We start from the raw sequence: 16,357 nt of genomic DNA on the forward strand, positions 1-16,357 counted from the left end.
TATAATTGTGTTTATTTCAGCATAGGAATTCTGTTCTGGAATTTTAAAAAGGAAGACTTTTTTCAGGTCCCCAGAAGAAAACAGAAAATAATCTGCATGGTAACAATCAAGAATAGTTGACTATTTAAAAGGCTATAATATGAATTTGAAAATGTAGAAAAGTCACTGTGTGGGTGGATATAATTCTTATGTGAAGTGAGTATGAATGGACTTTGAGTCAATACAAAATGCTACATTTCTTTCAGATTATGGCTGTGATAATGTGATAGAATTATTACTAAGCTTAAAAAAACTAAGCTTAAGTTAAATGAAACCTCTCATGTCTTAAGAGTTTTATCTATGAAGCTGTTTTCACTTAACAAAGGAACTACTCTGCATAAATTATATTACAAAGTTTTCAAATATGGAAATAAGAAATTATTTAAATGAAATAGGCTCTGTGTTCCATATGGTTATTTTAATTGAGCTGTCAGTTCCCAGGTCTGGTGGGATCATCATTGCACCTGGTAAGGAGGGGCCAGGGCTTCTTTCCAGAGCAAAGAGAAATTAAATTTTCTTGCTTGAATTGAGAAAATCGGCTTTGTGCTATTTCCGTTTATAAGTTGCTCACCAGAATTTCTGTCAAGAGTGAGAAACACAGTGAAAGCTGAAAATGGAATGAGTTGGGGTTTTTATCTGTAAAGAGGTTGAGAAGACAAGAGACAGACACTTTATCAGTTTCTCATTCCAACACTGGAGAATTTCAGAGCAAACTGATGATAAATACACAACCCATTTGACATACTTCAGTCTTTCCTTAGGAATATGGTCAAGGTTAGGACTAGATAGCTTTATAACTTTGGTGTTTTGTTTGGAAAAGTAATGTCTAGCTAAGAAGGAATGGAGAATTTATCTTATTTTATTTTATCTTTTTAGGTACAGGCCACACAGTGTTTTAAAAATGCAACAGGGAAAGAAATTGTATAACTTAAATTCTTCTGATGGATCACTTTTGATATAGTTTTTAGTTTTATCTAATAAGTAATGTGAAGTTAATAATATCTGGAGGTAGATACATGGTGGCACTAAGTATCACCCAAAAAGCCATTGCATTATAAGGGAGCTGAAATAAGAAGATCCCTCTCCCTTAAGCATTTTGAAATAAATTAAGAATAGCCAATATTTACATAATGGTTTAAGAACTACCGGAAGTTTACATGCAGTCATTTGAGCCTCCTAATAACTGCTACATATTCCCAGAAAACTAAAAGAGCAAAAATTATTTGTCCATGGTTACACATCAAGTGAGCTTCATAAGTAAGATTTGAACTCACATATCTCCTGAGAATGAGTATAAAAGTCTCCAAAATTATAGTCTGGTCTCAAGTGGTATATAATCCATCAACAAGAAGTTGAAAATATAGATTATACATGTCATTCTCCCTTCAGTTACCAATTGTTAAACTTGTTTCTAATATATCTACACACTGACCCTCATCTCACATCAGAGGGGCAGAGCTGATGGGAAAATTCCTAGGTAGACCCCAGATTTCCTAGAAGATTTTTGCTGGAATGGGTAAGATATATGAGCTAGGCCAGTGAGATAGAGGGATGAGTGAGCTAGCATTCACCATTCAGGACAGCTCATCTTGAGGGCAGAGTTTGAAGAATGAATAAATAACTCTCCCAGGGAACTTGGGTAGTTATGATTTGAAAGTCAGATAATATAAATAGCTGGTCATACCAGGTGAGACAAGATGACAAAATAGTTGAACTTTTCCATTCATGTTCATTTTTTTAAAGAATCTCAAATTGGGATTCAAAGTACACAACTCCAAGAATCTTTCATATTTTTAGAGAGATTTGCCAAGTGAGGTATTTCCAAGTAAGGTATATAGATGTTTCACACTTGCCAGTTGATCCTTCCAGTTCTTCACAGAAAACTGGAGAAATTCACTCAAAGGAAAAGTCCTGGTATATGGGAAATTTATTTCTCTTCACTATTTTCTACCTACTGTAACTACGACTGAGTGACTAAGAAAAGAAATATCTGTTGTTCTTTGACCCCCAAAAGCTCAAAGAAATCTCACAGTACATGAAAGAAGCCAGACAAGATTTCTCAAAAGTATCCTAGAGAAAAGTAAAAACTACAATAAACAAAAGAGACTTAAAACCATAGATAATATCTTTTGGCCTTTAAAAAAAATCAATATTTCAACTATGTCCTCCCCTACTGACTGTCTCCCTTTTCTTCTTCTATCACATTTCTTTTTTTCCCTATAATCTCACACACTTATTTGTGTGTTTTCCCTACATTTTGTAATCATGGGATGATGGACTATTAAGCCAGAAAAGGTACTTTGAGCTCATCCAAGTGAAGGAACTGTGGGTTAGAGAGAAGAAATGACCCTATAGTCACCCAACTGCTTAATAGCATATTAGGGATTGGAACTCAGTACTCATGGATGCCAGTTTGATATCTTTGCTTTATAACACACTACTTTATAAAATGAAAAAACAACACTGGGACCTCTAAATCACTCTTACCAGCATTAAGGTATTGTTGTTTTGCTTTTGTTCCACACAATGAAATTGTTGACGTCATTATGGATATTGTCTTCCTGCTTTTGCTTGCTTCACTGCATCCATGTATGTGTTTTCATATTTCTCTGTATTCTTTATAGTCATCTTTCATATGATCCAATTATATTCATTCCATTCCCAGCTAATGTAGCCATATCCCACTCTATGGGAACCTACTGTGTTTCCAATTTTTGCTACTACAAAAAATTAGTGCAAGAGACAGCACGATGGCACAGTAGATAGAGCACTGATCTTGCAGTCAGGAAGACTTAGCTTAAGCTTAAAGTCAGCCTTAATCACTTATTAGTGTATAACCCTGGATAAGCCTCTTTTAGCAATGAAAAGTCAGCCTGAATAATATTTTTGTGTGCGTTGGAGGGGGAAAAACCTGCAGCATTTATGCAATTCCTCAGTTATAATTTAGGGAAATTCTTTAGCTATTTTGACAAAATGACATATGGTATTAAAATATCATGGAACAACTTTGAGATACATATTTCATAAATGCCTACTATTATACATGGCCTCATTCTCTGCTAAATGAAAAGCTTATCAATCAAATAAAAACAGTGTTTCTCATTAAGATATCATTAGACTTCAGAGGGATTGAATTCATAATTTCTTTTTTCCTATCAGCAGAATTATTCTTTTTTATTTAATATGTTAGGGTATTTTGCATCTTTAATTATTTCTCCTTTGTAGCATTCCTAAGGAATTAAAAGATTGGTAACTTCTGTTTTACAATTCTGAAACCTGGAGATAAAACCAGGTTTCAGACTTTCTGAGAACTTACTGTGGACACTGCTTTACATTCTTATGTCCCTGGAATTTTATTGCTCTTGAATAATAATGAGATACACTTCCCCAGTCACATTCTTATACAAACTAGTGGACACTTATTAAGAAATGAAAAGATGTCATAAGCAGATTAGCTGCCTTATCTGCAATGACCATTCTTGATTAATTAATTAATTAATTAACTAATTAATGAAAGAAGGGGGGAAAAGCATTTTGTTATTTAATTGCTACTTCATGTATGATTTTACCTCTTGCAAACTCATTCCTGCCATCTCAAGTTACCTACATAGATAATATTCAATCAGTCTGAACCAACAATATCAGTCAATAAGCATTTACTAAGTGCATGCATTCACGTACACACACACATATGATATGAACAGTATAAATGAAAAGTAATATCAGAGGAAACAACTAGCAATGAGTGCCACTAAGCTCAGTTTTGAGTTTGAGGTTGTAGGACATCCAGTTTGAGATGTCCAATAGACAGTTGGAGATGAGAAGTTAGAGGTCATCTGATACGTAAGTGTTAGATAAAAAGATCTGATAATCTTCAGCAAAAACATAATAATTGAATGTATATGATCTAATGACTATCAAATAAGACAGTTTAGAGGTAAAAGGAAAAAGCATTCAGGACTAATCAACATAGGTTCAATTCCATAGGTTTACTAGATAACCCAAAGTTATAAGTATTCCATGACCACTTAACTCACTTTATGTCTCCATGCACAAAGAAACAAACATTAGCAATATATCTTTTTGGTTGGTCCACGGTTAAAAGATCATTGGTGATTCTGCAGTCTTATTTTCTCTTTTCATCAGATGTTTCATTTCTGTCTGAATTCTCAAATGACTAGGACCTAGCATTTAGAGCATGATTAATGAATGTTTTTTTTGATTGATGATTGTCTGAGAAATCATAAAAACCAAGAAAAAAAAGAAAGTAATGATCTAAAAAAAAAAAAAGTCCAGAGGTGGAGAAAGGCAGCTCAGAATATCCTTTCCATATATTGACTGTAGCTTGATTACTAATTAGACAATGTTTCCCCTTTTTTGTATGTCCTGTATTTATTACAGTTTCTGGCATATAAAAGAGACTTAATAGATACTTGTTGATTGGTAGGGGCTTGAAATGTCAATCCCTGTGACCTGTTTCAAATAACTCCATGACCTAATTATAATAAGAGCCAACATTTATATGGGGCAGTTAGGTGACACAGTGGATTGAGTGCCAGGCCTTATGTCAAAAAGACTCATCCTTATGAGTTCAAATATAGCCTCAGACACTTTGTGTGACCCTGGGCAAGACTACCTCAATTCCTTAGCTGAATAATGAGCTGAAAAAGGAAAGGTCAAATGACGCCAGTATTTTTACCAAGCATCACAAAGAGTCAGAAAAGACTAAACAACATCCTTGTCACATACTAGCTTTATGATTAAATCTAAGTCACTTAACCTCTCTGATCTTCCATTTCATCATCTATGAATTAGAAACAGTAATTCTTCTGATCTAACTCAAACTGCTATAGTCAGGATTGAAGAATATAATGCATATAAAATTATTTCAAAATTTTAATGTGTGGATACAGAAGTTATCTATGTCATACTGGTTAGAGAAATAAAGGTAGGATTGGAATAAAAAGCTGATATTTATCAGCTGGACATTGAATTAGATGACAGGTAGCAATATGAGCATGTGTTGTTTTTTTAAAATCTTCCATTAAATAGCATTTCCTTAACATTAAAATTTTGAAATAACTAATGAGTTTGTATTCAACATTTACTTTTATTAAAATATAGTTGCATAGAAAATCAGTTTCTCATCTGATCTGTCAAAAGAAAACTCATGTGAATAGCAAACTCTTGAACTTGTGTTATTCTAAAAGAGGTAAAACTTTATGGTAGCTATTAGGAAGAATTCATTTTCTTTTAGAGATCATGCTTTGTACAAATTTAACTATTATCAATAATGGCAGAAAACATCAACAATCACAAATTGTTACTGAGGCCTATTGTTAATTACCCCTCCAAAAAAGTGACGAAAAGAACTAAAATTGTAGTGAAAGCTGAAAGGTTAAGTAAGGCTTAAGTACAAGTAGCAGTATATTTTTAAAGCCATAGATTTAGATGAAATGTAGCAATTTGGACATATGGGTCATTTTTTCCATGCTAATAGCCAGAAATCATGAAAATGCCCTTTCCAACCACTTGTAGTTTTCAGTAATATTTTCAGTAGCTGACATTCATTGCTATAAACTATTCTGAGTTGCTTTCTAGCTAATTCTCAATAAACATAATTGCAAGTGGTGTTTATCCTCATACACCACAGGAATTTACTCTTTCATATCATACTTTAATAATCCAGGAAAATTTTGTTTTAGAAGGCTCAGAAAAATCCAATGGTAATTGAGGAGAGTGCCTTTAGGAACTGAAAACAAAAATGCACTTTTGATAAAAAGTAATTACTCCTTCATCATCATTTGTATGTGCTCAACTTAGTTCTCATTCCCTGCATCTCCTCTTTCAAACACCTCAGTGAAGTACTGGAATCGCTACATTAATAAAGAACTATGGTGTCTTGAGAATTACAATGGATGGGAGAAAGATATCTTATTTCAATTCACTGAAAGAAGACTAATGGTCTTAATGCATTTTGGTGTTTACAGGAAGAATAGGAGAGATATGGCAATGATAGATGAATCCTTTTTAATTGTTATGAATATAAATTCACACTCTCCATTTCAACTTTCTTTTTGCCCAAATCTGAACCTGAATTTTACTTTAACAGATCAAGCATAAGGATGTTACTGATCAGCATTACAAAAGAGGTTGTTTGTCATTATACAGAAATCAATCAAATAATACTTTTCTCAATTAAATTTCCAAATCCTTAAAATATGTTCTTATTTCATCCTTTAAAAAATAATTGAAACATGATGAGATGATAAAGTCTTGTTCCAATGATCTTGGGATCATTGATCTTGAACACTTCTGGGAACTGAGGGTGGATTACAACATAGCATTTCACTCTTTTTGTTGTGGGTTGCTTGAATTTTATTTTCTTTCTCATTTTTTTTTTTTTTACTTTTTGATCAGATTTTTCTTGTGCAGCAAAATAATTGTATAAATATGTATGCCTATTTTGGATTTAACATATATTTTTACCATGATTAACATATATTGGATTACATGCCATCTAGGAGAGGCGGTAGGGGAAACGGAGGAAAAAAGGAGAGTCAATATTGAAAAAAATATCCTTGTATATGTTATGAAAATAAAAAACTTCAGTAAAAAATAGTTTAAACAGTTGGAATCATAAGGTATCAGAATGGGAAGGGGTCTTACTGGCCAACCTTCCAGAAATTTGTAATGGACAATTTAACCTCCTGTGAGCTTGAATTTGATTAGAAATTATTTTATCTGTATTTACTTCAAGTCCTGATTAGTACAAATAACTAATTCCCTGATATGACTCATGGACTTAAATTCACACTGTTAGGGGTTCTAATTATGCAAAATAAGATATTTGGTTCCAGTCTAATGGACATATGCAGTGTGAATTCAAATAATGGAGCCACTCCAAGATATTCATAATTAATACTACCTGGGACTCAGATTACATCAAAGTTTTTTTGGTAAAAATCATCATCCTTTGAAATCTGTTTTAATCATGGTAACCAAGCCATTATATTGGCAAGAAAGCCTAGACAGAACTTGACTAGGTCCAAGGACAAAGTGTTTTTATAGCCCACCTAGCAGATTAAATGAAGCCATTAAGAAGCTTTCTTGCATCTTTGCTTCACAGAGAATATTCCAACATTCCAGAAAATATCTTTATCCCATTCTAGGGCACACTGATTCAGTTATAACTGCTATGCAACAGAGAAAAAAGAGGTCTGAAAAGGAAGACAGCAAGAGGACTTAGAATACTGTCAAGAGATAAAAAGAAGCTGGGATTTAGAAGTCAGATGTCTGACTGTAAAATATACTCTAGTTATCTTATCACTTACTGTACACATGTGGAGAGAATTGTGTCTGTTGTGGTAAGAAATCTGTGAGCAAGAGCTTTGAAGAATAGTATGGAAGCCTGTTTGGGGAAATCTTAGTGAAAAAAATTGTCTTCATCTGATAGAAGGATAAATTAGAGAGAAATCATAAGTATTGTCTCTATTTTTGTAAGCTATCTCTACTTCAGCTCCTGATACTTCTATAAGTTATCTATGGAAAGTGAAGTCAGTAGATTATGGCTATGGCTAGTATGTACAGAACTCACCTCTCTATTGGAAGTTGGCTATTCCATTCCACCTCAATGATTTTGGTTACTTCAGTCAACTGGTTGATGATTGGGTGTGCCCTGTTTGGTTTTATAACATAGTTATATTTCCCTTGATAAAATATATTTCCTAGTTGGAAATATTTAAAAGTAAGTAATTATTTTGAAATTTCTTTCCATTGAAGACTAGAAAACAGATTTCCATTTCTTGAAAAGTTGATTCAGACTCTCAGAATAGTCTTCTCATTACAAAGGTCTGTCAAAGGAAGGAAATAGAAATCCTCCACAATTGGGCAAGTGCTCATCTTTCATTGCCATTTGAAAAGAAAATCAGCAAGTAGACCACATCACTCCTAAAAATTTGGACTAGACTTCTTTTACCTCCATTTTACTTGAATTAATGATATTTGTATACCTGGCTTGCTAACAGGTGAAATGAGAACAATTCACTTATCTTTCAGGAATCCAGATTCTATTTGCAGTAATTGCAAAGCTAAATAGTAAGGGCATTTGTAAATGGTTTGCTGAATATAGTGAATATCATATTTCTCAAATGAATATAACCATATAATTAAGCAAATGTGTCTTAGACACAATACTATTGTTTATAGTAATGATATGTTTGTTACTGTTGTGATCATAAACCAATGGGAAAATCTTACCAATGAAAAGGAAAACTTACACACTCTGCTTTGTTATAATAGAAACACCAGGGCCTATCATGTTTGCATACCATTTGATATGAGACTACTTATTGATTTGCACGGGAGCTTGAAGGCCCTGCAAGCTTTGGAAAATGACCTCTGGCACTCTGGGTATCTATTCCAATGTTAGTATGTGCTATTATTAGCATGTAATACTAAGGAATAGGCAGAAGGATATCAATAAACTCAAGATTCTGTTCAATTAAGTGCTCTCAAAATAAAAGTCTTAAGCTTGAAATGGATAGTGTACTGGCTAAGTCATTGTTGACTAGCTGAAGTAGAGGAGTGCTTCATGAACTTCATGGCACACTACCTCTGAACTGTAGAGTGATTGCAGGAATAGACTTTTCACTAGCCTTGCAGGGAAACTGTCAGTAATTATGAAAATTTGTGGTCTTTTTAAGCTCAATTTCCTGTATTTGTAAGAAAACCATGGAACTAATGACACTATTTGCAGAGGAAAAAGTCAAAGTTGATGAATGGTCCCGGAAACAAAAAGTTCTAGGGATGTACTTTGTTTTATAAATGAGGAAATAATGGGAGCTCAGAGAAAGGTGAAGGACTTTGTCTAAGATCGCTCAGCTAATCAGTAGGAGAGTCTAGAAACAGAATCCAGATCTCTTGATTACCATTTCAATGCTTTTTGAACCATCACAATGTAGAAAAGCAGAGAGAAGGGCAAGAAGGTACCTACATAGGGGCATGTGAGAGAAGTCCAAAAGAGGGTAGAAATGAAATTATATGAGAACTACTTAATATGGCAAAAGATTTCTCAGACTCCTCTTCTGGTAGTTATCTCACTCATATCCACTGATCCAAAACTTCCATAATGTAAAAATGAAGTTTAAATTTTGTTAAACTTTCAAATGAGTTTGACAATTATTGACAAACATCTTCATATATTATTATAACATATCCATACATTTGAAAAATGATGATATATATGGGGGATACCAGATGATATAGCAAATGGAGAGCTAGTCCTAGAGAAAGGCAGACTTCTTAAATTGAAATCTAGCTCAGACATTGTATGATATCTAAGTCATTTAGCCCTTTTTGTCTTAGTTTCTTCATCTGTAAAATGAGCTAGAGAAGGAAATATTTCTTTTTTTATTTTATTTCTGTCCTTCTGAACTTCAAAGTCATGCCCTACTTTTAGTTCCCTTTGTTGTGCTATCTTCTATTAAAATATATGCTCCATGCAGGCAAGAACTATTGTTCTTTATAACTCTGGCTCTTATCACAGTCCCTTGAACATTATAAGCACTTGATAAATATTCATTTTCTTTCTTTCCTCTATTGTTCCCTCTTTAAGCAAAAAAAAAAAAAAAAAAAAAAAAAAAAAAAAAAAAAAAAAAAAAAAAAAAAAAAGATATATAGATGAGAAATTCAACAGATGTGCCAGTATTTTTATAATGAAGATATTTGGACTATATCATCTCAATGCCCAGTGTATTATGGGTATTGTGGAAGTGATAATGGTACTCTCAATAATAAAGTAGGGAGGCAACTTACATATAAGTATTTCATTGAAAAAACATTCTGTTTGAAACATAATTTTACAAGCATTCAGGGATCACTTTTCATAATATCTCAAAGTGATCTAACAGAATTGTTTTGAAAAAATGTTTCTACACAGATTTTCAAACTAGATGACCCAGAATACCAAATCTCTACACTGCTGAACTTTTCTATTATTCTTACCATTATCTTCTCAGTTACTTGGGTCTATAACCTAAGTATTATCCTTTCTCACCTACCATATAAAACCAGTAGGAAAGACCTATTATTTCCACCTGGAAGTCAAATGATTTTTAAAAATCAATAAATTATGCACACAATGGGTTCTTATATTATGTACACTGTTGAGATATGGTTTGGTATAAACATTTGTCTATAAAGATCCTGTCTGTTCACTACTCATTTTAATCAGGAGTATCTTCAGAATATGCATAGCTCATTCTCATAAAGCTTTTACAGAAATTTAAAAGCATATATATGGTTTGGAAGTTGCTAATGTATTCTTGTTCACTTTTTTATGTGTAAAAAGAGACAGTAGATCTGGGCAGAGAAGCAGAGGAAGCTGAGCAGGGAGAGGATGCAAATGCCCAAAGTCCAAACAAGACCACCTCTTTTCTAAAAAGAAGAGTGAAAGTGGGAGAGGAAGAAGTAGGAGGATCTGGTAGTGTGGAAGGAAGGGGGAGGGAGAATAAGAGAAGTCTAGCGCCCAACTACAGAGATACCTCTCAAAAAAGAGATTATATTCTAATTGGAATTGTTTGCATTCGATTCTGTCATAGAAGGCATAACTGAGAATGTGTATGATGTGAAGAGGGATTGGTTGGTCGTTGCTTCCTATTCTCAGTGCATTTATCAGATATATATATATATATATATATATATATATATATATATATGATTGTTTTCATGTTGTCACTCCCATTAGAAGAGAAGCTTCTTGAGGAGAGCAATTATGTCTTAGCATAAGGCTGGCACATAATGAATACTTAATAAAGGAATTTTAACTGATTAGGTAAAAGTGAAAGACAGCAGACAACTTTAGTTTATAAATTGGTATTCTCAATATATTTAAAGGAAAGAAAGAGAGGTTTCAAGTGTGGTGACTAGACCCTCTTTGGAGGAAGTGTGGAAGAATCAATTGATTAAAAAATACAGCTCCAAAAAAAGAATTACAATTTGAACGGGGAGAGGACCTCCTTTTGTACTGCTCAAACCACATATAAAGTCTTATGTTTAGTTTTGAGCATTATATTTTAAGAGGAAAAGTGACTAGAACACACTCAGCGAAGGATAATGGGGAGAAGAAGATTCTGGGAAATATGCCAGATAAAATTAATGGAAGAAACTAGGATATCTACCCTGAAAGAGAAATTAGTTAGCTGTTATACAATAACAATTTTTAAATATTTAAAGTGTTTTATGTAGAAAACTAATTAGTTTTATTCTTATATATCCAAAGGACCATTGGGTTAAAGTTAAAAAGATGAATTTTCTATCATTCTAAGAAAAATTATTTTAACAATTAAAGTATTATTAAAATGAAATGAGCATCTTTGTGAGTTAATGGGCTCCCATGTCCCTAGATCAAGCTCAGGTCTGTTGATCACCTTCCAGGGATGCTGTAAAAGAGAACCCTGCAATGGATAGGAGAATGGACTATATCACACTGACATTGGCTTTTGTCAGGGCTAACCCTTGAAGAAAGAGGCTTACCCAATTTAACTCACCCAGCTTCTGAGAATACTCACTCACTCAGTACAGAAAATTTTGTTTCCCTCTTATCCCTGAGATCTCCTTTCCAGATAACTTCTTTGACTTTTTCAACAGTGGATCATCCTAGACTTTCCTGTCCCTGTTTTTCTTAGCATACTCAAATTTCTTTTATTATCATTTCAGTCAGCTTAGTGGATTCTTGTCCTTCAGGATTTCTAGTTTCTGCTTCCAATAACTCTTGTTAAGCTATGGGACATGACCTATTTAAAAAACATTTATTAATTATCTCAGTTGCAAGGCATAGTGGATTAGTCCTACAAAGTGTTTAAAAGTAATAATATAGTCCTTTCTTACAAGAAGTTTACATTTTTCTGGGGGCTCCCTGCACTTGACTTTTCCCTAACTATAAGAGATATCACTACCACTTAATAAACTTTGTAAAATCAAGAACTATCTGTCTTCTTATACTATATTTCCCTGGGCCTAACATAGTATATAAAAAAATGTTTAATAATTGTTACTTGAAATGGATGACCTCAAAAGTACCTTCCAATTCTTATGATTTTATGAAAGATTACATATTATATTATATTATAATTATTTATGGTTCTAAGTACTTATGGAAAATCTGAATACCCTGCGTATTTCTTTCCTATTATGGTAGCTACAGGAAATTTTTTTTTGTGTGTGTGTGTAAGCCTATTTTTAAAATTTAACCGGCTGGTCAATGATTTTACAAACTTGAGCAATTTTTATCATTACCTTCCCAGGTGCTTTTCCTGAAAGTTTCCATGACCTTCTAAAGATTTTAATTGGACAAATAGCTTTACTATGTTTTGATAACTACATTTTAATAAAGCAGTTAATTATTTAATGCCCTAAAGGATAAGTATTCACTGTTTCCACATAAATTAATTCAACATGGATGAAACTAAAACAATTATAATTGTATCAGATTATTTCCCAACATGGGGCCCCAGCAGAAAGTATGGCATCTTTGTATTACACATGCAATTTATTTTAGCATCATGGTAGTTAATATCTTTGCTTTCATTCAATATACTCAACATATTTTAGATTTTAGTATTTCTCACCAAACTGTTTTGTCATAATCACCTTCCATAGAAAGAGCTGTTCAATTTCACTTAAGCCAAATTCCTATTACCTTTTACTTTCGTCTAAACTGGCTATCCAACATATCTTAAATAACTATACTTTGAACTTGCTTTTTCATTAATTTGCATCTAAAAATTAGTCAACTGAATTTCCTTTCTTTTTTTTACTGAAGCATTATCAAGCATCTCTCAAGAACAATATTGTTTCCTGCATAAAATCCATTCTTTGTTTTTCTTCCACATTGTAATTAGTAAAGGTATTTTTAGTCCAGTAAACCCTAATTTGCCATCCAGTTTTTACTGTATCCTCTTAATTACAACCTGGCAGAAGACAGTAAAGCTATAATGGTAATCACAGTTTTGGCAAATGGTTTCTAACCCCACTTGTTCAACTATGTCTTTGTATTTATTGACTCCTCAGAAAGAAAAAGCCAGTGATGTGTTTTCCAAAAGGGTTAAATGGGAGAATAAAATAACATGACATACTTAATTCAAAGAAGAAACTTGTGAGTTCCGTTGGAATCCCTCATTCAGTGACCAATTATTCATTAACAATGCTTATAAACATTTATCAATTTAATTTACTATCACTCAAGAAAGTTTCAGTATTGTGATAATAGAAATATTTGCATTGCATTAACAAGATATACACATAAACCTAAAGCAAAAGATATTCATCTTCAAAGGATATAGGGAGGGAGAGCTGAAAAATGGATACTTCAAGAAAGGTAAGTTAAAATCAATAAGAATAATTAATCATATAAACAACAGCAAAAAAGTGGTTATTTCAATAGAAATGGAAAAAGGCTCTATCAAAAACAGTATTCATTTATATCAAAAACTTTAAGAGAATAAGCATGGAAGACCCTTCTTTAATATACATAAATGGATATCTATGCCTAACAACAAAATATAGAATAATCTGCAACAGAAAAACTTTAGAAACTTTCTCAGTATAAATAGGAATAGAGCAAGACTATCGCTATTATTTAATATATTTTTTCAAAAATCATAGCAGAGAAATAAGAGAGTGAAATTAAAGGCATAAACATCAGGAGGGGTCAAAATTGTTCTTGATTTAATCACAGATGATATAATGATATATTTAGAAAACCTCAGATAATCAGTAAAGAAACTAAGATGATGAATATTTTAAGTATGAGGATACAAAATAAATCCACAAAATCATTATCATTTCTAAACAATCCTAACCCCGCCCCCTCCCCCAAAAAAAAGAGGAAACAAAAGAAATTCCATTAAGATAACTACAAAGTGCATAAAATTTCTTAGCACTCACCTATTGAGTCATTCTCAAGATTTGTATAAATTCAGCTTTTTATTGATATAGTTGTTTTTCCATGAACTGACTTTCCCATTTATTCTCTTTCCCTCTGCTCCCTTCCAGAGAGCTTCTCCTTTGGATAAAAGAAGTTTTTTTTTTCTTTTTCAGACAAAGAGGAAGAAAAATTTTAATGAGTAAAATCTATTCATATATCAATGAATCAATGATCAAATATCAATATATCCTTTCCAGCAAAGAGGAAGGCATATTCTCATTTTTCTTCTTTAAAATAGGTCATTCTTTATAATTTTCCAATATTTTTTTTTATTGCTTAGTGGTTCTTGTTCTTTCCATATACATAGCTGTAGTATATATTGTTTTTTCTTGGCTCTGCTTGTTTCACTTTGCATAAGTTCATGTAAGTATTTTCATGCTTCTTCACCATTTTTTAAAGCACAGTACTATTACAATACATTCATGTACCAGAATTTGTTTATCCATTCCCATATCGATAATGTATTCAGAATTATCTATTTCCAGTAACTGCCTTGATCCAGGGATGTGCTGAAGCTAGCTCCTACTGATTTGAGAAACAACTGTTAAATCTTTAGTGTGAGCATTTTACACTTTGGCAATTGGCAAATGCTACAAATAAGAGCTCAGTTACACATATGTTGTAAGTTATCTGTTTTTTACCATTACTTGAATCAGGACTCTGAGACAGAGTTTAATGGGAGTATTATTGGTGTTCTTTGCAAACACATAAAATTTTCTGACAACAGAAGATGCAAGTAGTAGACTGACTACAAACAAGGCCTTTCTCCCTTTTAAACCCTTCATCAACTGGAAGGGAAGAGTGGCTCAAAGAATCCCTTTAATGGCCACGGAACCCAAAGTCTTCAAACATAGTACACACCACAATTTTCAAATTAAAAAGTCAGTCCAAAAACATTTATCAGGCATTTGCTACATGCCAGAAAAAGCACTAAGAGCTGGGGATTCAAAGAAAGGCAAAAGTCATTCTCTGTCCTCAAGAAACTTTCAATCTAATGAAGGAAGATATCACACTAAAGAAAGATGAAAATCAGGGATAGGGAGAAATACGCCACAAAAAAAAATTTTTTTTTCATTTTCTAACTACTTAAATTTATTTAGGTTACAAATAATAGTTAGACAATATATAGCCTGCAAAGTGACTTATAAATATTATCTTACTGTTTTATCAAAATAATTACAGTATATGGGTATTATTATTGTGCTATATTTTACAGATGAGTAGACTGAGAGAAGTTAAGTGACTTGCCCAGGAAAACACAGTTAACAACTATCTTGGAAAGGATTTGAAATTCCAAAGTCCTACACAGGGCTACTATCTACTTCTTTAAAAAAAAAAAAAAAATTAAAGTATCATTGAGTCATGCTTTATCAGCATTTTATGAGCTTTATCAGAACATACTAAGGCACAATGACAATTTATCAGGTTAAAAATCAAAAATGTTCCATCATAGGCCTCTTGATGAAATGTTTAATATATACAAATCAGCCAATATGAATCATTTCAAAGCAGTGTCCTATTCAACTCTTTTATACTTCAAACAACAACATCAAAACATTTCATGTGAAATTTCTCTTTCATTACTGGGGCCCAAAGGTGAAACAGAGAGATCAGAGAAATGACATCCTTGGTTTGGAAGACATTATGGTAGTGGAAAAAATAATAGTGCTGGTATCAGAGATCCTAAGATCAAACTTGTTTTACCTTAGGCAAATCACTTATTCCATTTGTAATTCATTATTTTCCTTAGTGCCTACACTGCCACATTTACCAACTGAGGATAAAATATGATATGTATGGAAATATGGAAATGTGTGCATACATATATATAATGTATATAAATATATAATGTGTATAATAGCACATATACACATATATGAACAAATTTATATGCATGTTTATATGGTTTTTAAATCAATATTGGTTACCAGAAAAGTTAAACTTAGTATAAATGTTAATATGGTTTGACACATTTATAATTTATATTAAGACAGACACATATATTACAGCTTCAGGAACAATTATGCATCACCTAACTAGCAAAAAATATGTTCCATATCAATAGCTAAATTGGAAATAAATTTTAATTTATTTTAATCTGGAAGATATGTTTTCAGATAAACTGGTATTTTTCTTTTTAAAGGCACATATAATATCCAATTGCAGTAATGTACTATTAACAAAAAAGTGTTATGATTTTTTTTTAAATTCACATTTATCATAATAGCCAGCCTTTAAAGTGCACAGAAAACTTCACAAACATTGTTTTATTTTATTTTCACAGATGTAATCTGTGAAATCACAGAATTTAATCACAGAAAGTAAATACCA

At 32.4% G+C, this 16,357-nt stretch overlaps 1 protein-coding gene across 4 annotated transcripts in view; it reads left to right on the forward strand.

Moving 5' to 3' along the window:
• SPHKAP (SPHK1 interactor, AKAP domain containing) overlaps positions 1 to 16,357 on the forward strand; it is a 157,705-nt gene that overhangs the window by 79,037 nt on the left and 62,311 nt on the right. The window lies entirely within an intron of this gene.

Source organism: Sarcophilus harrisii, chromosome 3 (assembly GCF_902635505.1).
Source record: "Sarcophilus harrisii chromosome 3, mSarHar1.11, whole genome shotgun sequence".
NCBI lineage: Eukaryota > Metazoa > Chordata > Mammalia > Dasyuromorphia > Dasyuridae > Sarcophilus > Sarcophilus harrisii.